Source organism: Ranitomeya variabilis, chromosome 6, assembly GCF_051348905.1.
Source record: "Ranitomeya variabilis isolate aRanVar5 chromosome 6, aRanVar5.hap1, whole genome shotgun sequence".
In the NCBI taxonomy this organism is placed as follows: domain Eukaryota; kingdom Metazoa; phylum Chordata; class Amphibia; order Anura; family Dendrobatidae; genus Ranitomeya; species Ranitomeya variabilis.
In genome coordinates, this window is record NC_135237.1 from 71,793,875 (window position 1) to 71,817,570 (window position 23,696).

Below are 23,696 nucleotides of genomic sequence, written 5' to 3' on the forward strand. Positions count from 1 at the left end.
GCCCCTGGGGCCCATAGCTGTGATCGGCTGCAGCGTGATTTCTCCTCTTTATTTTACAGCCCGCACAGTGGTATGTATATACCGCACAGTGGTGCTGGATAGACCACTGTGCAGGCTGTGCTGTATATACCACTGTGCGGGCTGTGCTGTATATACCACTGTGTGGGCTGTGCTGGATATACCACTGTGCGGGCTGTGCTATATATACCACTGTGCGGGCTGTGCTGTATATAGCACGGTGTGGGCTGTGCTGTATATACCACTGTGTGGGCTGTGCTGTATATATCCCTGTGCGGGCTGTGCTCTATATACCACTGTGCGGGCTGTGCTCTATATACCACTGTGCGGGCTGTGCTGGATATACCACTGTGCGGGCTGTGCTGGATAGACCACTGTGCGGGCTGTGCTGGATAGACCACTGTGCGGGCTGTGCTGGATAGACCACTGTGCGGGCTGTGCTGGATAGACCACTGTGCGGGCTGTGCTGGATAGACCACTGTGCGGGCTGTGCTGGATAGACCACTGTGCGGGCTGTGCTCTATATACCACTGTGCGGGCTGTGCTGGATAGACCACTGTGCGGGCTGTGCTGGATAGACCACTGTGCGGGCTGTGCTGGATAGACCACTGTGCGGGCTGTGCTGGATAGACCACTGTGCGGGCTGTGCTCTATATACCACTGTGCGGGCTGTGCTGGATAGACCACTGTGCGGGCTGTGCTGGATAGACCACTGTGCGGGCTGTGCTGGATAGACCACTGTGCGGGCTGTGCTGGATAGACCACTGTGCGGGCTGTGCTGGATAGACCACTGTGTGGGCTGTGCTGGCACCCAACACCATGTTGCAGTGCAGGAGATTCCTCCTGCACGGCAACAGTCCGAGGCGTATCTAGGGGAAGGGGGCAGCCGGGGCACGTGAGAGACAGGAAGCAGCTCCAGTCATCACGATGAGACAGCTTCTCAGTCTGTATTTTCCCCCCCTCATACATCTCATGTACGTCTGAATGAGATCGTATTTAAGAGAAAGCCAAAATAACCCCGGGACAGAAGGCGAGAGCAGGGGGGAGGTGCGGGACAGAGCCGCTTTAGTCAGGAGAAGCTGAGGAGCCGCAGCCGGTTTACATCAGCCACCCCTGTACCAGAGAGGAGATTGTGAGTTGTGTATATGAGCTGGTATCTGGTGTGTGTGTGTGTGATATCTGTAGTATGTGTGTGTGTGTGTGTGTTATCTGTAGTGTGTGTGTGATAACTGTAGTATGTGTGTGTGTAATATCTGTAGTATGATGTGTGTGTGTGATATCTGTAGTGTGTGTGTGATATCTGTAGTGTGATATCTGTAGTGTGTGTGAGGCAGGGGCGTAACTACCACGGTCGCAGCTGCAAGCGGCTCTGGCAGGTCAGGGGGCCGTGTGTCCCCTTGAGCCTGTCTCCGTTATGCTTGTGTCCCTTGTCCCCATGTGCCAGTCTCCCTTGCTCACTAGTCCCTGTGTCCCCTTGTGCCAGTCCCCCTTGTCCACTGGTCCCCGTGTGCCCCTTGTGTCAGTCTCCCTTGCTCACTTGTCCCCGTGTGCCCCTTGTGTCAGGCTCCCTTGCCCACTAGTCCCCTTGTGTCAGTCTCCCTTGCCCACTAGTCCCCTTGTAACCTTCTCCCCTGCCTCCTAGCCCCCATGTGTCCCCTTGTGCCTGTCTTCCTTGCCCTCTCCCCTGCCCCCTCGTCACCATTTGCTCGTGTCTTTCTCACTGCCCCTGTATGGAGGGGCTGCATTATACTATGAGGGGGGCTGCATTGTATTCTATGGGGGTTACATTGAATTGTATGGCGGGGGGGCCCCATTTGGAAGTTCGCACCGGGGCCCATAACTTTGTAGTTACGCCACTGTCAAGGCCTATAGCCGGGCTTCAAAGGAGACCGCGATTTCAGCTGATGCATCATTGCATATAGCACAAGCGATTGGATGATCGCGTCTTCAAGTGCCCTAAGGGGGCTAACCATAACAGAAAAAAGTTAAAAAAAGTTTGAAAAACATGAAAAAATAAAAAAGACTAAAAGTTCTAGTGAGCACACTTCCCCCAAAAAATAAAATACACATATGTGGTATTGACGCATTCAGAAAAGTTCGATCTATGAAAATATAAAAACAATGAACCCGATCAGTAATCATTGTAAGCAGAAAAAAATTCAAGGACTCTGAAATTGAGTTTTTTTGGTAGCCACAATTCCACAAAAAGGCTGTTAAAAAGAGATCATGAAGTCACGTGTACCACAAAATGGTTCTAATAAAAAAATAGTCTTGCCTTGCAAAAAAAGCTATCACACAGATCCATCGGCCAAAAAATAAAAATGTTATGAGTCTCAAAAAATGGTGACACAACTCAAAAGTTTTTTTACAAACTTCAGATTTTTTTTTCACCACTAAAATAATACAAAAACTGGATATTTTGGGTATCGCTGTAATCATATTGATGAGGAGCATTATAATGGACTAGGTGGAGGCCCGATGCTGTCGCATCGGGAGGGTGGTGACATGGGTGCCCCGGTGGTCTGGATCTAAGCGGCGGCCGGGATCCCACCAGCGGCCAGGATCCCAGCGGCGGTCTGGACCCCCAGCAGCAGTCTGGATTCCAGCGGCGGCCTGGATCCCAGAGGTGGGGAGGGGTCCTTGCGGCATGGGGTTTTTGTGGCGGGGAGTCCCAGAAGTGGGGGATCCAGCGATGACCCACTGGTGGTACTGCGCAAGGGCCTGGTACCAACAGCGGGTGCTATATTGGAATACCCATCACTTGGGTATTCCAATATGGCGGTCGGCGTACTTCCGGTGCGGCGCGGTGGATTGAGGGATTCGAGGACGTCCAGATGGAAGTGGATGACAGACAATTTAAGGTAGTTATATAAATAGATGGTCATTTTTACAACAAAATATACGCTGTAAAAGATAATTCCCTAAAAACAATATCGGAATTGTGCTTTCTTCACAATTTCACCGCACTTGGAATTTTTTTTTCCCCATTTTCCAGTACAGTATGTGGTAAAATGATTGGTGTAATTCAAAAGTACAACTCGTCCTGCAAAAAGTAAGCCCTCATTTGTCTATGTGGAAAGAAAAATAAAAGAGTCATGTCTCTGGGAAGAAGAGGAAAAAAAAAAAAGGAAATGCAAAAACGAAAAATTGGCTGAACTGTGAAGGGGTTAAAAAAGAGGAGGAAAAAAATGAAAACGCAAAAATAAAAACCTATTGTGTGCTTAATGGTTTAAAGACAAAATAAGTAATCATGCATTTTCATGCTTTCCATTTTCACACTCACCACTCATAGACTCATAGGCCAGTGTCGCAATGCTTTTTTGAGTATTTTGTTGTTGTATGTGTGCTCTTGTTTTGTTCTTGTGGATAGATTACAGACTCATAAGAATTAATGTGAATTTTTTCATTTTGTTCTACAATGATATGTGTTGTGGATCAAACTCGCCATTGCAAATCAATGGCCAAGTGATTAAATAGAAAAATAGCACAGAAATGTCATCCATGTGCTGTCCGTATTTTACTATTTCACGCATAAGAGAAGCTAAGATTTGTTTTCTTTTCATATATGAATAATAGATGCTATAAGGATTGTAAAAACTGACACGTACTAAAAATTGATTTAACGCACTGAAATAAAAACACGGACCCTTTTTCACGTATAAGAAAAAACAGAATATGGGAAACAAGCTTTATTGTCTTTTCACGAACAGTTTTCAGCATTCCCCTTAACAGCAGAGGCATGATTATAATAACAGGTAATACCTCTATACACAACCGATTACACAGGATCCACCAAGTGCAATAGGCAATGTCACAGTGCTCCTCCTCTCCCTCCCTTCTCAATTACCTTTGCACACGCTCATTAGATGCTTCAATATAACAGCTAGGGTCAGCGTCTGTTCATAGTGGCTTATGTACATGTGAGTTTCCTGAAACAGCAGGAAGTTAGAGCTAAAAAGCCCCAGTGGCCAGTATTAAAGTGGCAAGATTTCTCATTTTTATTTTTTTCCAAAAGAATGTGCTATAAAAAAAACAAAAATGAAAGAAACTAGGCAGAAATAACAAACCATATCAGTGACAATGAGGTGTCTCCAGTGAAAACAATAGGACACGTTTTGTACATATTTTTCTTGCTGATTTTCTGAGCCAAAAATAACCTCTAAGTACATACAGAAGGGTTAACCTGATTTAACATCCCATTTAATTCACCTGTGACTAAGCTGATATACATACAAAATAAATGGAAATTTAAATAAAATAATGGCATTTTGTCTTTTTTCCTCGTACGCCTCTAAATACAGTACTGTATATGTCAGCAGCTTTTTTTATTGGATTCCGTTAAGAATAGATTGAGCATGGGAATGTAAGATGGCATGCAAGATATTATTTTGTGCTCTCAGAAGTCCTTAGCTGACCCCTTGATAACAGGTTCAGTGCTCTTGTAAAGTGTACAGCTTCTCTTACTAGAACTATAAAACTGTGACCAGGGAAAAACCTAAGATACAGTAAAAACATATATGACAGATTTCAGTTGGATGCTTTTCCATCAAAGGGGAAAGAGCATATTTTTAAAAAAATAAAAATGTACCGGTAAATCATATGCGCCTCCATCTTAGGCCAGTCTCACATGTCCAGATAATTCCGGTACCGGAAAAATCGGTACCGGAGTTATCCGTGTCCGTGTGTCCGTGAGCTCACGTGGCACATCAGTGTGGCACACGTGCGGCAGCCGTGTGCCGCCCGTGTGCCTACTGGGTACCACACGGACCGTGCAGGAGACAGCGCTACAGTAAGGGCTGTTCCCTGCTTTGGGTGCTGAAGCCGCTGTTCATTTCTTCTCTCCAGCAGCGTTCACTGGAGAGAAGGAATGAAAAATCATTTTTTTATTTTTTTTGCGGTTGAAATAAAGTTCCCGGTAACCACCAAAATCATATAATAAACGGGAATACAATAATGCACAAAATGACTGATACATAAAACTCACAAGTATTTATAAAGACTTAAAATATACATAATCAACATTATTATAAATATAATCAATGCATAATCCAGGCTTGTTGCCATCCCTATTTCTTTTATTAGAGGTCACAACTGGCCCATAGGATGGTAATTGCAGCCAGGAAGCGTCAAGAAGGCACCAATATGGTGAACAAACTATGAACATAATGTAAAAATTAATAAACAATACTAAAACAAATATAAATTTAAAACAACCGAATAAAATGATTATTGCATGGAGAGGATCTGTTCAAAAAAAATAAAAAGGGAGGGCAAAAGACCAATGGCCATCTACAGAAATGAGGAGAAGCTAAGTGACTCGTTCAGGCCTTTGAGGTCATTGTGTCAAGTGTATCAATCCAGCTTCTCGCTTGGGCTAAAAGGTTCCTGATGTTTCAGCCCCTAAACCCAGCGTATAAAATGTCAATGCCCCTAATCATAAGAGACCTGGGGTCACAGTAATGATAAGCCCTAAAAGTGTTGTGGAATGGTTGGGAGGGGTCGGCCAGCATCTTGGCCGCGACAGTATCCCGAACATTCTCCTGTACCCTCACTCTAGGCTCCCTAGAAGTTCTGTTTCTGCAGTTGTTAATTGTGTTGTAACAGTGTCAGATTCTGGTCATATTCCTACCTATAAAACTGCAGCACTAATATATTCAATAATAATATGTTCTAAGTACTATATTTTTGCAGCTTTTTTTTCTGCTGCACACTCTCCTTTTTTTGCTGCATTTTTATTGCAGATTTGAAACAGTTTTTTTGTAATGTAGTTTTCTTAGTGCAAAGAAGCTGGGATCCTGCACTTATTAATGCAACTGCATTTTTCAGGATCCTCATAAAAGCACTAGATGGTGGCCCGATTCTAACGCATAAGGTATTCTAGAATGCATAGCCATGTAGTATATAACACAGCCCACGTAGTTTATAACACAGCAACGTAGTATATAGCACAGCCACGTAGTATATAACACAGCCATGTAGTATATAGCACAGCTCATGTAGTATATAACACAAACCATGTAGTATATAGCACAGCCCATGCAGTATATAACACAGCCACATAGTATATAACACAGCCCACATAGTATATAGCATAGCCACGTAGTATATAACACAGCCCATGCAGTATATTACACAGCCCACGCAGTATATAACACAGGCCACGTCGTATATAACACAGCCCCCCATAGTATATAGCACAGCCAACGCAGTATATAACACAGGCCACGCAGTATATAGCACAACCCACACAGTATATAACACAGCCCACGTAGTATACAGCACACACAGTATACAACACAGGCTACGCAGTATATAACACAGCCCACCTAGTATATAGCACAGCCCACGCAGTATATAACACAGCCCATGTAGTATATAGCACAACCCATGCAGAATATAACACAGCCACGTAGTATATAACACAGCCCACGCAGTATATAACACAGCCACATAGTACATAGCACAGCAATGTAGTATATAACACAGCCCATGCAGTATATAACACAGCCCACGTAGTATATAGCAATGTGGGCACCATATCCCTGTTAAAAAAACAATTAAAATAAAAAATAGTTATATACTCACCTTCCGTCAGACCCCGGATTCAGCCGAGGCCTTTACCGATGCTCCTCGTGATGCTCCGTTCCCAGTAATGCCTAGCGGCAATAACCCGTGATCATGTAGCAGTCTCGCGAGACCGCCACATGATCTCGGGGCATTGCCGCAATGCATTCTTTGGACCGGAGCGCGAGGAGCGGGAAAGGCTGCGGCCGACAGGCAGCATCAATAGTAAAAAGTTGGTCCGGGATGGTCGCTGATTCAGTCGAAGCGTGGTTTAAATCTCGCGCCAATTTGTGACCAGACAGCACCTGTCACTGATTGGTCGCGGCCGGCTGGGCGCGACCAATTAGCGAAGCATGATTTAAATCCCGTGCCAATGTCACTGATTGGTCGCGGCCGGCCGGGACCAATCAGTGAAGCATGATTTAAATCCCGCTCCAATGCCGCTGATTGGACGCGGCCGGCCGGGCGCGACCAATCAGTGAAGCGGTGTTAAATCGTGTGGCGTGAAGCATGATTTAAATCCTGCGCGAATGTCGAACAATTACTCGGAGGTCACCCGAGCGTGCTCGGGAAAACCCGAGCAACGAGTACACTCGCTTATCACTAGTCATAAGAGATGGGTGGGAATAACCACTCACATATCCCTCCCCCAGGGGTGTGGTTTGGCTAATAAAATGGAGGCCGAGTCTCTCATTCAGGGGCTGTTGCTGGAGGGGTGGAGATCTCCAGTGTGTGTTGCTAAAGACACTGACCTGAGCTGGAAGAACTGCAGTACTATATGGGCTACTTGTTTCCTGTTTGTTTTTCACTTTGTGCCGGAAAAGGCTGTTCGTTTGTTTTTCTATCCAGCAATACCGCTTTCTGTGCCTACCTCAACCGCAGCTGAGTGAGTACAGATCCCTACACCACATTAATTGGACTGCATTCGGATGACATCTGAGTACAGTTGATGTTTCACATGCACCCATAGACTTGTAAGGGTGCGCGTGATCCACAGCATGCTGTGAATGTTTTCTCATGCCAAATTGGCACTGGAAAATAATGGCAGATGTGAGCTGCCCTATAGTATAACATTGGGCTGAGTGCTATCAGATAAAACATCGGCCGTGTTATACAGTATGTCAGTGTAAGTGAGCCCTTAGACAGCATCTTTAACCCCTTTCTGTCATTAGACGTACTATTCCGTCCATGTGGGGTGGGCCCTACTTCCCAAGGACGGAATAGTACGTCATACGCGATCGGCCGCGCTCACGGGGGGAGCGCGGCCGATCGCGGCCGGGTGTCAGCTGACTATCGCAGCTGACATCCGGCACTATGTGCCAGGAGCGGTCACGGACCGCCCCCGGCACATTAACCCCCGGCACACCGCGATCAAACATGATCGCGGTGTGCCGGCGGTATAGGGAAGCATCGCGCAGGGAGGGGGCTCCCTGCGGGCTTCCCTGAGACCCCCGGAGCAACGCGATGTGATCGCGTTGCTCCGAGGGTCTCCTACCTCCCTCCTCGCCGCAGGTCCCGGATCCAAGATGGCCGCGGCATCCGGGTCCTGCAGGGAGGGAGGTGGCTTACCGAGTGCCTGCTCAGAGCAGGCACTGGTAAGCCTGCACCGATGTAAGTGAGATCGGTGATCTGATAGAGTGCTGTGCACACTATCAGATCATTGATCTGTAATGTCCCCCCCGGGACAAAGTAAAAAAGTAAAAAAGTAAAAAAAACTGTCCACATGTGTAAAAAAAAAAATTAAAAAAAAAATCCTAAATAAATAAATTAAAAAAAAAAATTATTCCCATAAATACATTTCTTTATCTAAATTAAAAAAAATCAAACAATAAAAGTACACATATTTAGTATCGCCGCGTCCGTAACGACCCCACCTATAAAACTATAACACTAGTTAACCCCTTCAGTGAACACCGTAAAAAAAAAAAAAAAAAACGAGGCAAAAAACAACGCTTTATTCTCATACCGCCAAACAAAAAGTGGAATAACACGCGATCAAAAAGACGGATATAAATAAACATGGTACCGCTTAAAACATCATCTTGTCCCGCAAAAAACAAGCCACCATACACCATCATGAGCGAAAAAATAAAAAAGTTATAGTCCTCAGAATAAAGTGATGCCAAAATAATAATTTTTTCTATAAAATAGTTTTTATCGTATAAAAGCGCCAAAACAAAAAAAAGTGATATAAATGAGGTATTGCTGTAATCGTACTGACCCGAAGAATAAAACTGCTTTATCAATTTTACCAAACGCGGAACGGTATAAACGCCTCCCCCAAAAGAAATTCATGAATAGCTGGTTTTTGGTTATTCTGCCTCACAAAAATTGGAATAAAAAGCGATCAGAAAAATATCCCGTGCCCGAACATGTTACCAATAAAAACGTCAACTCGTCCCACAAAAAACAAGACCTCACATGACTCTGTGGTCTCAAATATGGAAAAATTATAGCTCTCAAAATGTGGTAACGCAAAAAATATTTTTTGCAATGAAAAGCGTCTTTCAGTGTGTGATGGCTGACAATCATAAAAATCCACTATAAAAGTAAATCAAACCCCCCTTCATCACCCGCTTAGTTAGGGAAAAATTAAAAAAATGTAAAAAATGTATTTATTTCCATTTTCCCATTAGGGTTAGGGCTAGGGTTAGGGTTAGGGCAAGGGTTGGGGCTAAAATTAGAGTTAGGGTTTGGATTACATTTACGGTTGGGAATAGGGTTGGGATTAGGGTTAGGGGTGTGTCAGGGTTAGAGGTGTGGTTAGGGTTACTGTTGGGATTAGGGTTAGGGGTGTGTTTGGATTAGGGTTTCAGTTATAATTGGGGGGTTTCCACTGTTTAGGCACATCAGGGGCTCTCCAAACGTGACATGGCGTCCGATTTCAATTCCAGCCAATTCTGCGTTGAAAAAGTAAAACAGTGCTTCTTCCCTTCCATGCTCTCCCGTGCGCCCAAACAGGGGTTTACCCCAACATATGGGGTATCAGCGTACTTGGAACACATTGGAGAACAACTTTTGGGGTCCAATTTCTCCTGTTACCCTTGGGAAAATACAAAACTGGGGGCTAAAAAATAATTTTTGTGGAAAAAAAAATAATTTTTTATTTGCATGTCTCTGCGTTCTAAACTGTAGTGAAACACTTGGGGGTTCAAAGCTCTCACAACACATCTAGATGAGTTCCTTAGGGGTTCTACTTTCCAAAATGGTGTCACTCGTGGGGGGTTTCTACTGTTTAGGTACATTAGGGGCTCTGCAAACGCAATGTGATGCCTGCAGACCATTCCATCTAAGTCTGCATTCCAAATGGCACTCCTTCCCTTCCGAGCCCTCCCATGCGCCCAAACGGTGGTTCCCCCCCACATATGGGGTATCAGCGTACTCAAGACAAATTGGACAACAACTTTTGGGGTCCAATTTCTCCTGTTACCATTGGGAAAATACAAAACTGGGGGCTAAAACATAATTTTTTGGGGAAATTTTTTATTTTTTTTATCTTCACGGCTCTGCGCTATAAACTGTAGTGAAACACTTGGGGGTTTAAAGTTCTCACAACACAACTAGATAAGTTCCTTGGGGGGGTCTAGTTTCCAATATTGGGTCACTTGTGGGGGTTTCTACTGTTTAGGTACATTAGGGGCTCTGCAAACGCAATGTGACGCCTGTAGACCAATCCATCTAAGTCTGCATTGCAAATGATGATCCTTCCCTTCTGAGCTCTGCCATGCGCTCAAACGGTGGTTCCCCCCCAGATATCAGGTATCAGCGTACTCAGAACAAATTGGACAACAATATATAGGGTCCAATTTCTCCTGTTACCCTTGGAAAAATACAAAACTAGGGGCTAAAAATAATTTTTGTGGAAAAAAAATATTTTTTATTTGCATGGCTCTGCGTTATAAACTGTAGTGAAACACTTGGGGGTTCAAAGCTCTCACAACACATCTAGATGAGTTCCTTAGGGGGTCTACTTTCCAAAATGGTGTCACTTGTGGGGGGGGTAACTGTTTAGGTACATTAGGGGCTCTGCAAACGCAATGTGAAGCCTGCAGACCATTCCATCTAAGTCTGCATTCCAAATGGCGCTCCATCCCTTCCGAGCCCTCCCATGCGCCCAAACGGTAGTTCCCCCCCACATATGGGGTATCAGCGTACTCAGGACAAATTGGACAACAACTTTTGGGGTCCAATTTCTCCTGTTACCCTCAGGAAAATACAAAACTGGGGGCTAAAAAATAATTTTTGTGGGAAAAAAAATTTGTTTTATTTTTACGGCTCTGCATTATAAACTTCTGTGAAGCACTTGGTGGGTCAAAGTGCTCACCACACCTCTAGATAAGTTCCTTAGGGGGTCTACTTTCCAAAATGGTGTCACTTGTGGGGGGGGTTTCAATGTTTAGGCACATCAGTGGCTCTCCAAACGCAACATGGCGTCCCATCTCAATTCCTGTCAATTTTGCAGTGAAAAGTCAAACGGCGCTCCTTCCATACCGAGCTCTCCCATGCGCCCAAACAGTGGTTTACCCCCACATATGGGGTATCAGCGTACTCAGGACAAATTGTACAACAACTTTTGGGGTCCAATTTCTTCTCTTACCCTTTGGAAAATAAAAAATTGGGGGCAAAAAGATCATTTTTGTGAAAAAATATGATTTTTTATTTTTACGGTTCTGCATTATAAACTTCTGTGAAGCACTTGGTGGGTCAAAGTGCTCACAACACATCTAGATAAGTTCCTTAGGGGGTCTACTTTCCAAAATCGTGTCACCTGTTGGGGGGTTTCAATGTTTAGGCACATGAGTGGCTCTCCAAACGCAACATGGCGTCCCATCTCAATTCCAGTCAATTTTGCATTGAAAAGTCAAATGGCGCTCCTTCGCTTCCGAGCTCTGTCATGCGCCCAAACAGTAGTTTACCCCTACATATGGAGTATCGGCGTACTCAGGACAAATTGTATAACATCTTTTGGGGTCCATTTTTTCCTGTTACCCTTGGTAAAATAAAACAAATTGGAGCTGAAGTAAATTTTGTGTGAAAAAAAGTTAAATGTTCATTTTTATTTAAACATTCCAAAAATTCCTGTGAAACACCTGAAGGGTTATTAAACTTTTTGAATGTGGTTTTGAGCACCTTGAGGGGTGCAGTTTTTAGAATGGTGTCACACTTGGTTATTTTCTATCATATAGACCCCTCAAAATGACTTCAAATGAGATGTGGTCCCTAAAAAAAAATGGTGCTGTAAAAATGAGAAATTGCTGGTCAACTTTTAACCCTTATAACTCCCTAACAAAAAAAAATTTTGGTTCCAAAATGGTGCTGATGTAAAGTAGACATGTGGGAAATGTTACTTATTAAGTATTTTGTGTGACATATCACTGTGATTTAATTGCATAAAAATTCAAATTTGGAAAATTGCAAAATTTTCAAAATTTTCACCAAATTTCCATTTTTTTCACAAATAAACGCAGGAAATATCAAAGAAATTTTACCACTATCATGAAGTACAATATGTCACTAGAAAACATTGTCAGAATCACCAGGATCCGTTGAAGCGTTCCAGAGTTATAACCTCATAAAGGGACAGTGGTCAGAATTGTAAAAATTGGCCCGGTCCATAACGTGCAAACCACCCTTGGGGGTGAAGGGGTTAAACACACACAGTGGCCATGCGTTTTCATTAATTAACATTCACCTTGCTTTCGTTGATAAATGCAGTGGATTTCTGCCCAATAAAATGCAGCAGAAAACGCCGTATTTACAGTACATGGGAACAAGGCCACAAAGGGAAAGTGACAGCTGATCCCATTACTCTGCATGTTTTATATTAGTATTTGCAAACCTAACTATGAAAACATGCAAAGATTGAAATTACTTGTTCCAGTGAATATTAATAGTATTCTTTCAACAAAACATGACAATTCCCTCCCTACCCCCAAAAAACATGTGAGTCTCTGTGACAGGTGCCTTTAGGCAATGCCTTAGAAATACCCTTAGGGGGTATTCTCGACTACGGTAACAAAATTGACAGCCACCAAGCAATAGAAATAAGAATACTAATTACATGAAAATGTTTATGTACTTTTAATCATGTTTACTTGTCATAATTTTTAAAGAAACATTTACCTAGCAAATATTGTATACAAGGGGCAGAGGGTGCGGTTGCCCCGGGCCCCACGCTCAAAGAAGCCCACCTGGATCTACGCTTCACTTAGTTGTATCAGCATGCTCAGCTTGCCAATACATTTAATCCCTGCTCTCTACTACTGCTCTCTGTTCTGTAGACTGCAGGTCACTTTAAGCCTGTGGTCTAGGGAACCGCTAAGGTACTGACGAACACACAGGGCATCAAAGTCCTGGCACAGCGACATTATCGTACCATACCGGGACTCTGATGTCCTGACATCCCACCATGGACAACATCTGCAAGGAGTTTGTATGTTCTCCCCGTGTTTGTGTAGGTTTCGTCTGGGTTCTCCGGTTTCCTCCCAAACTTCAAAAACATACTGATAGGGAATCTAGATTGTGAGCCCCAATGGGGACAGTGCTGATAATGTCTGTGAAGTGCTGTAGAATTAATGATGCTAAATAAGTGAATAAAATGAATAAATAAATGTGGGGACCATCATTCAGCATAGGGGTTAATGTGGGGCCCATTGTACAGTATAGGAGCTAATGTGGGGCCCATTATACAGTGTTGGAGATAATGTGGGGGTCAATACACAGTTTGGGGTTTACTGTGTGGGTCTTTATACAGGTGTGGGAGGTGATGCAGGTGCATTATACAGTTCGGAGCTAATATGAGGGCCATTATACAGTTTGGGGGCTAATTATGGTCCCATTATACAGTTTGGGGACTAATATGAGGTCCATTTTACAGTGTGTAAGCTAATGCAGCTGCCATTGTACAGTTTTTATGCTAATGCAGGAGCAATTACACAGTTTAGGTGCTAATATGAGGGCCATTTTACAGTTGGGAGGCTAATGTGGGACCATTATACAGCTTGGAAGCTAATGTAGTGGCCATTATACAGTTTGGGGCTCATTGTGGAGGCCATTATACAGTGTTGGAGCTAATGTGGGGGGCATTAAACAGTTGAAGACTAGTGTGGAAACTACTGTGGAGGCCATTATATAGCATGAGGGCCATGTGGGGGTCATTATAGTGTGTATGGGGAGCAGTGGGGACATCATACTATGTATAAAGAAGCTGTGGAGGTTTCATACTATGTATAACAGAGCTCTGGGCCCACCATTCTGTGTATAGGGGTGCTGTACATTGGGATTTTAGTGGACATTATTAAATGTTAAGTAGGCACTTAAAAAACATTGTCATGCAAGCACTCAGAGAATTATGGTCGTCAAAGGGGAAAAATGTTACACTGTTTTCTAGGGCATTTGCACAGGGCATTAATATTTTTAGGGAACAATTTTAACATCTAAAGGGAACATAGGAGGCATTATTATTATGTAAGGGGCACAGCGGTGAGCATTGTTATGTGGGGCACAAAGAGGAGCGCTGCTATTGTGTCAAACAGCTGGTGCAGTAATAGGGACACATATGGCAGTAGCGGCTCAGTATTTTGGTATCAGTAGGATGAGCGGTTTGTGAAGGTTCAGAATAGATGGGGACGGAGCTGTGAATGTGGGAAGTCAAATGTGTCTTTGTTGTAATTTCTGCAGACATGTCCTGGCTGGAAGAAGTTTCCATGTTAGTTTGGGTCATATAGCAAAGATGTGATAATTCAACTACTCCATCAGAAAGAACTTCAGCTGTTAATCATCATTTATAACTGTACTGTGATCACTTGTGTGTTCTGCAGGACTAGTATTTACCACTATATGTCACATATGGTGGTAATATCAGTGTGCCACCATTGATGTCATCAAAGTTACGGGTGAGGGTATGTACACACATTCTGTATTAGGCAGCGCCTTGGACGCAGCACATTTCCACTGCGTCCAAAGTGTGCCAACTTTTGAACGCAGGTGATTCTGCATGTTTTCATTGAACCATGTGGAATCACTGCATCCAATACATTGGATGGGTGAAATTTATCCTTAGGAGACTCGCGTCTTCGCAAGATGAATAGACATGCTGCGGTCTGCCGGTGCACATATAGTGGGCATGGGATTTGTTGAAATCACATCCACTATGCTGTAACATCTGGCCGCTGCGGGTTGGATGCTACAAATGTGCGCAGCGTCCTACCCGCAGCATTTACTGAATATGGGAATACCCTTAGAGGCCTACTCAGACGTTTCACCCTCTCCCATCTGATCTGAAACCCTAGCTGTGCCTCTGGGAAGCTCAACTCTTGAAAGTTGTTTTACACAATATCACCATACAAAACTACATTCATTATATTTGAAATATTTTGCAGAAATTTCTCTTATGCCATTTTATAATCACATAATAAATATAAACTCTGCTTCTTTTACCAATGAGAGAAAATTGTCGAAACTTAGTATTCAAAGTTTACCTATCACTTGCTAAACAAAATTGAATTAAATACCTTGTACAAATACCTGAATTCACCTGATTCTGCAACTTATTTCCACTTATTTTCTTTGTTTTGCACTATGTCACTACATTGAAGAGATGTTCACATTTGTTGCTTTTTGAGCACTGTATGTGAAGTCTCTGCTTACAGTCCAATTGGAAATTTCATGACATCTACTCTAGCAGAATTGTGTTTTCAGCCCTCCCATCAAGATGCTGGCAGTCACATCTCTGCAGCGTCTGTTACTGATAGACTGCCTGATCAGCTACTGAACTGTGATTGGCAGTGTCTGGGAGGGAGGGGTGAAAGTGTGCTCCCCAGAGACAACTCTGAACAAACTTCCAGTTGTGCTACAAGCAGAGAATTCACACATTGCGCTTAAAAAATTACAGATGTGCTTATCTCTGCAATATAGCGATGCATCTCAAAAAAGATGCATCTCAAAAAAACGGCAGAATCAAGGGAACTAAGGGATTTTACTAGGTATTTCATTCCATTTTATTAAATACTTGACAGATCCTCTAATGACCACTCTCTGGCACAGATCACTAAGCCAGTTGTGAATCCACCTAACATTTGCCTTGTGCATTCTATAGTTGGGCATTTTTTCAATAATGATGGTATCAGATAGTTTGTCAAATGCTTTGCTGAAGTCATGCTATAATATATCTACTGAATTTCCCTGGTCCACCCAGTCAGTGATTCTGTCATAGAAGGAAATTAAGTTAGTCTGACATGATTTATTAGTTACAAACCCATGCTGGCTCTGGTTAATCACTTCATTCTCATCCAGGTACTCGCATACATGTTGTTTAACAATTTGTTCAAAGATCTTTCCTGGTATAGAAGTAAGGCTCACAGACCTATAGTTCCCTGTGTCCACCTTTTTCCCCTTTTTGAAGATAGGGACAACATTCGCTCTTCTCCAGTCTTCTGGGACTTCTGCTGTCCAAAAAATTTTCAAAGATTATGGAGAGTGGTTCAATAATTTCCTCTACTATCTCCTTCAGTACCCTAGAATGTAATTCATCGGGACCAGGCGACTTGAATTCATTTATGTTAGCTAAGTATTCCCTCATTATCTCTCTCTGTTTATAGATAGTTTGTATTCTTTTATTCCTTCAATAGTACGGTGAAGATCAGTCGATGTTATATTTACTTTCCAAGAGAAAACAGATGCAAAGTAGGGATTTAAAAGTTTGGTCTTCTCAACATCATTTTTTTACCACTTTACCATTTTCATCCTCTAAAACTCCTATAGCATCTTTGACTTTTCTTTTACTTTTGACATACCTCCTTTCTTATTGCTTTTGACATATCTTGTAAGCCTTAATCATTATCAGCTTTAGATAATCTGATGTGCACCCTGCAGGTTCTTCAGACAACATTATATTCTTCTTTAGATATGCCTCCCTCTTTCCATTTGATAAACATTTCTTTCTTTCTTTTTAGCATGTGTTTAAGTTCTGTGTTCATCCATCCTGATTTCTTTAAATGCTTTTTATTCTTTCCTCTTTTAGGGATTGTTAACAATTGTGCTTTGAGGATCTCATGTTTCAACATTTCCCATCCTTCCTGAATATTTCTATACTTAAGGACAGTCAGCCACTGGATCCCTCCTATCCTCTTTCTGAGTTCCCTAAAATTTGCTTTCTGAAATCCAACCTTGAAGTCTAGGTCTTCACAGGTCTTCCACCTCTAGTTATCCAAAATTCTATGATAGTATGATCATGGTCCTTTCCATTGTTCTCTCCTTGTATTCTTACCCAAACTGTTTCCACAGAACTCAGAGTCTCTGAAGCTTCAATCTCTGTGAAGATATATTCGCTTTTCTAGCATGCAATGCGAGATGGATAAAAGGGAGTATCTTAATATGGGGGGAGCAACTTGATATGAGAGGGAATAGCTTAATTTGAGAGGGAGTACCTTGATTTTGGGTACATCTCCAAAAGTTTGCGGTGTAAGACTGTCAATTTTATGTAGAATATCTGGAGTTTTATATCATCTGGAAATAATCTTGTAATTAAGTACTTGGTATTTGAAAAGAGACTAATAATGTGAACCCTTGCTCTAATGTAATAGAGCAAGGGGTCCTGACAGGACTGAAAAAATGTTTTGCTTCCTCCCCTGCCCAGGGTCTGTGATATGATCAGACCATGTTCCTGCACGGCCAGACACAGCCATTACACAGTACACAGCAGGGGCACATTTATAAGATTATCTCAGCACAGGAACATTTTATTTAAACACATTCAGTTTATAAAGTATTATTATTCCAAGATCTATTGATTAAAATCAACTCTAAAATTAACTTTGTTCATGGGAAAATCCCTTAAAAGGAAGCTGATGGAATTTTAATCACATAATAAAGCAGCATTATAGAAACAGGAATATAGGGTTAAATGGAGCATGTCACCAGGTGTTAGGGCTAGCAGAATGCACCACATAATTAGGAAGATGGTATAAGGTGCGTTCGCAGCCCGGGGTCCACCGTGCAGAGATGGAACCTGCTGCTGAGTAATGACGGACTATATGGCAGTATAATGTGGATACACACACATGGGTTACCTTCACCCGGTATGAAGGAAGCGAACCCTGTTGTGTCACAGGGCTGCAGTACCGCACAAAGAGCGCAAGCAGGGAGTCACAGAACTCTATCCTAAGACTCAGGGAAAGAGTTCCTCTAGACCTCTTGCACTCAACACCACTACTGAGGTGTCAGAGTAAATGGAAACAATAATTAAATGCACAAGAGTGCATGCAGTGCCGCTCTGGCGGACGCCACTAACCACCCAGACTTGGGTCAGGAAAGCGCACTATTAGCGCACGGCGCCGTACTGGCGGTCACTGCAATAGGACGCAGTATCGTGTGTTAGGTGCAGATAGCACAGTTGGGCGCTAGATAGCAAGCATCCACCATTCGCGAGCAGTCAACAACACTAGGAAGGGGGATGATTAATGAGCGACTTTCACACATCTACACACAAATGTTTTAAAGTATACACTAGCGCATGGCCGAGCGGCCATGAGAACCTTTTATAGCAGCAGTCCTACGGAACCTTCCAGATGGTCCAATAGGAGCCGGAACAGGACCTGAGCATGTGACCCCTGACCTCCAATGGGAGGTCGTCCCGTGGGCATGCTCAGTATGGGAAAAGCAGGACTTAGTCACAGAAAGACCTGCTCGCTGCTGATCATTGCTGGCTACAAAGGCAGAGCCTGGAAGGGCAGCAGTAACCAGTTGCACAGTATCAACTTGAGCCAGATGCTGGGACTGATGTCTCTGCTGAGCAGGCTTCACTGCGGCTGAAGAAGAATGGGAGACCGCAGTGGAGATGGTTCGAGATTCCCTCTGTGCAGAGGCGGGAACTCGACACCTAACACCAGGTTTGTCCCTTATGACATACAGCCATCAACTTTCAGCCCTCAAGTACAGCATTCTAATATGCTGTATATATGCCTCCAATCTGGCCTGCAACAAAAAAAACACCTTTTATTATACTCACCTGTAGGGCGGTTAGGTCAGATGGGTGTTGCTGGTCTTGATAAGGCGTCTCCCTACTTCTTTTGATTCCGTCCTGTGCTTCGTGTGGATGACATGTCCTACATCATCCACACAGTGGTCCCTGGAATCGTGCTCCTGCACAGGCATACATCTCTGTGCACCCTAGGGCAGAGTAAAGTTCTGCGGTGTGCATGCACCGGGGCTCTTGGACCTGTTGCAGGCCTTATTGGGGACATATATACAGCACATTAGAAAGCTGTATATGAGGGCTGAAAGATGGTGGTCTTATCTAATGCGGGACAAACCTGGTGACAGTTTCCCTTTAAATAGATTATTTGCTAAATAAATATATTCTTGTGCAAGTGATTGACAATTCAGCTTCACAGAGCATGAATGCAATAATAGAACATTTTATACTCTGGTAGGTCAGTTCGCTCTTGGTTACAATAATAAAATTATACAATTGTTAAATAAAGTAATACTTAATCTTTAGATTGCTTCAACGTGGAATTTTGTTTCAGACCAACCAAAGTCAGATTCAATTAGATTTGAGCAATTAGTGCCATCAATATTTAAAGTTTAGTTTAGTTTGCAGCTATGCTCTATAAGTCAATAAATTGCATTACAAGCTAAAATACTATACTGTACATTGCCTTTGGAATACGGAATTAATAACAGGCTATAATGAAGTTTTTATGTGCAGGGGATGTAGCTGTAATCAAACACCTTCACACAGTAACAGAGCAATATGAAAATTCCCATAATTATCAGAAACCTCAATACCTTAATAGTTTAAAACCAAACAGGGGGTAATTGAAAACCTTTTGTTACTGGTGAGTAAATTAAACCTTTAATCAAGTAGTTCTTCCTGTTGAGAGTAAGGTTGAAAATATTGAATGCGTTGTTTTGAATCTCAGTTAATTCATGTGTAAAATGAAGGTTACAAGCCGATGATACAAACTTACTATACTAATGCTATTTCTATTATATTTATACTTTCTACAAATTGCTTATATTTCAATTGTAAAGAGGTTCTCCAACAAAATATTGTATTTTTGATGGTTAATAACACACAAGGGAATGTGGAAATAGAATGAAAGCACCACTGATTGCTGCTCTTCTACTCTGATGCCAATTATGGTGCCAAGGCAGACTGGATAGTTACTAAGAATACAGTGATGAACAGGGTTGTGGAGTCAGAGTCCTGGAGTCAGAGTCGGAGCCCATTTTGGTGGAGTCGGAGTCATTGTCATGGAAACTGAGGAGTTGGAGTTGGAGGTTTGGCTTACCGACTCCACAGCCCTGGTGCCGATGAAGGTTAAATGGAAGGGAGGCTGTCCTATATAGGTTAGGAAAAATAAATGAAAAAATGCAGTAGAATAATTGTAACATTGATCTGTTAATCTATTAGACACAACTGCTCCTCTGTCACTCCCATCCCAGTCCTCCAATTCGTCTTCACCCTCCATGTCTTCCAATGGGCGTTATCACTAACTAGACCTCACAGAGTGATTTGCAAATATTTGATAATGTGAAGATTGCGCCCATCATTAACATCAATGACGTACTTCATGCCCCACATGTTCATGGTGCCTATTCAGTATGTGTGTTTTCCAGCAGACCTAAAGGAAGAAGACCTAAAGCCAGCAGATATCAGGAACAGGCAAAAAGCAACGATGCTAAAAGTGTGGGGAGCACCAAGGAAAGGTGAGTATAAGAGTTTATTATTTTTTGTAAACCTCTTTTGGAAGATTTTATTTGTATGCAATTTATTTAATGCAATTCAAATCTCCTTCCCTGAATATTGCGAATCACTGTGGATCCAATTTCAGGAGATTCGTGAAATAAATCAAATTTAACACCTTCACAACTTTGGATGTATCCGTACTTGTAGCTTGGAAGGTACTTACCGACCTGGGACGTATGGATGCATCCACGCGATTTTGCATGCACAGGCAACGTGGGCACGTGATCGCCACCGGGTGTACAGCTGACATGACAGCTGACACCCGGCACTGCAGTTTAAACCTTTAAAGGGAACCTATCACCCCGTTTTTTTCGGTATGAGATAAAAATACTGTTAAATATGGCCTGAGCTGTGCATTACAATAGTGTAGTTTGTGGACCCCGATTCCCCACCTATGCTGCCGAAATACGTTACCAAAGTAGTCATTTTCGCCTGTCAATCAGGCTGGTCAGGTCGGATGGGCGTGGCTTCTTCCCCCAGATATTGCGTAGTTTTCCGTTGGTGGCGTAGTGGTGTGCGCATGTCCAACGTCCCCAATCCTGCACGGGGGGGTGAAAATAGCAGCGATGTCCGTTATTCCATTGGTGGTCGGTGGGCGCGGCCATCTTCCTTTGGCCGCGCGTGCGCAGAAGCGGCGCTCTGCTGGCCGCGGCTTCAGGAAAATGGCCGCCGCGATCTCCATCTGCGCACGCGCGGCATCCCGCGGCCATTTTCCTGAAGCCGCGGCCAGCAGAGCGTCGCTTCTGCGCACGCGCGGCCAAAGGAAGATGGCCGCGCCCACCGACCACCAATGGAATAACGGACATCGCTGCTATTTTCACCCCCCCGTGCAGGATTGGGGACCTTGGACATGCGCACACCACTACGCCACCAACGGAAAACTACGCAATATCTGGGGGAAGAAGCCACGCCCATCCGACCTGACCAGCCTGATTGACAGGCGAAAATGACTACTTTGGTAACGTATTTCGGCAGCATAGGTGGGGAATCGGGGTCCACAAACTACACTATTGTAATGCACAGCTCAGGCCCTATTTAACAGTATTTTTATCTCATACCGAAAAAAACGGGGTGATAGGTTCCCTTTAAATGCTGTGATCGATATAGATCAATTTAAAATGCAGGCATGGGAAGAGGCTCCCTATGCCCTCCGATTGGTGCCCCGATTGGTGCCCCGCAGCATCATCACGAGGGGCTGATCGTTGCCATGGTGAACCAATGTCATCATGATGACATCTGGGTCACCATGGCTAGCAAGTTAGTTAGATCATGCACAGTGTCAGTGCAGCACTGACAGTTACAGTATGAAGCATAGCAATGCTCCTGTAAAAAAAATTGTAAAAATATATATTTTTAAAAATCACAAAATAATAAAAAATATATACCGTATTTATATTGTATCCATACATAAATAATTTTATGAAAAAAAATGTACATATATTTGAAATTACCGCATTTGGAATAACCCAACCTATAAAACTGTCCTACTAATTAACCCCTTCAGTGAATATCATAAAAAATAAATAAAAAACAAGTCAAATAACTATGTTTTGTCATCATATCATATATAAAAGTGGAATAAAATGCGATCAGAAAGATGAATGTAAATAAAAATGATATTGCTGAAAATTACGTCTTGTCCTACAGAAAAACAAGCTGCCGTACAGCTTCATCAGCACAAAAATCTAACAGGTATAGCTCTCAGAATTAATAATTATTTTCCATAAAATAATTTTTACTGTGTAAAAGAAAAAAAAATTAAATAAATGTAGAATTGCTGTAATTGTACTGACCCAAAGAATAAAGCTGCCTTATCAATTTTACTACACAATGAACGGTAAAAAAAAATTCCTGAATTTATGATTTTTATTCATTCTGTCTCATAATAATCGGAGTAGCAAGCAATCAAAAAATATCATGTGCCCAAAAATGGTACCAATAAAAACAACAACTCGTCCCGCAAAATGCAAGCTGTCATACAGTTCCATCAGTGGAAAAATATAAAGTTCTCAGAATAAAGCGATGCAAAAATAATTATTTGTTTATTGTGTAAATGCTCCAAAACACATAATAATATACCACATATACTCGTGTATAAGACAAGTTTTCAGCACATTTTTATGTGCTGAAAATGCCCCCCTCGGCTTATACACGAATCATTGTCCCAGAAAGACGGTGGGGGAGAGGAGCTGCGGAGCAGTGGGTCACAGAGGCAAGAGCCAGCGGCTGCAGCTAAAGCCTTTGCCCACTGCTAAAGAGAAATTATTTCATTTCTCTTAGGCCTCATTCACACGTCAGTATTTTTTGATCAGTATTTGAGTGCCAAAACCAGGAGTGGAACTTGCATAGAAAAACTATAAGTCAAGGATTGACAACTGTCCTCTGTTTTGGTGACACTCCTGGTTTTGGCATACAAATACTGATAAAAAAATACTGACGTGTGAATGAGGCCTTATAGCATGCAGTTACAGCCGCAGCTGCCGGCTTCCAGCACACACCCTACTTATGGTACCTTCCCTGCGCGCCCTCGCTGCATCTTGTTCCGGCCGGCACCAGCAGTTCTTCAATAAGTTTGAAAACAGAAAAAAAGCCAGGACGGTACTGTCCGGTAACTCGACAAGTTCTTTTGAGATCACAATCAGGGTGTCATGTAAATAACGCTTATAAGGCAGCCACTGAATCTCATCGCTGGTGCTCTTCTGAAAAAACATCCATGTTTTCACTCCATATGCAAGAAAAAGAAAAGAAGGCACTCACCGATCTCATGTGTAACCCCTTTATTCCATCTTCAAAACATGATTCATGGCCGGGGGAGTAGGAATACGTGTGAGCAGGGGAGGACGACGGCCGTTTCGCGCTGTGCTTGCGCTTCTACGGGTCAGTATGTATGAGGGCAAAATGACTGAAGTTATATGCTGGCCATAGCACACTCCCCCCGCCAGAACCCCTCTCACCTACCATGAAATACACCACAATTAAAAATACACAGATTAAAAACATTACATCTCTTCCACAATATTCAGAAAGCGAAAATTGATAGAGTATTATACATGCCTAATTATGACTATAAATATGTCGGTAAGCTATTCACCATTGTTCACGCTCCTGCCACCTCTACACACAGACCTACGACCATGCAATAATTTTACTATATATACGAATCCGAAAAAATATATATTACAGAAACACTGACATGTCTATCCTGTCATTGAAGCCCAACGGCCCCATTGCGCTCGTGCGCATAATCCATCTTGCTTCACATCTCAGAAGCAAGTTTCCCAGATTTCCTCCTTGCACAGGTAAATTAACCTTCTTAATCCCAGCAAATGTGAGTACTCCTGGATTCCCATCATGCTTCCCC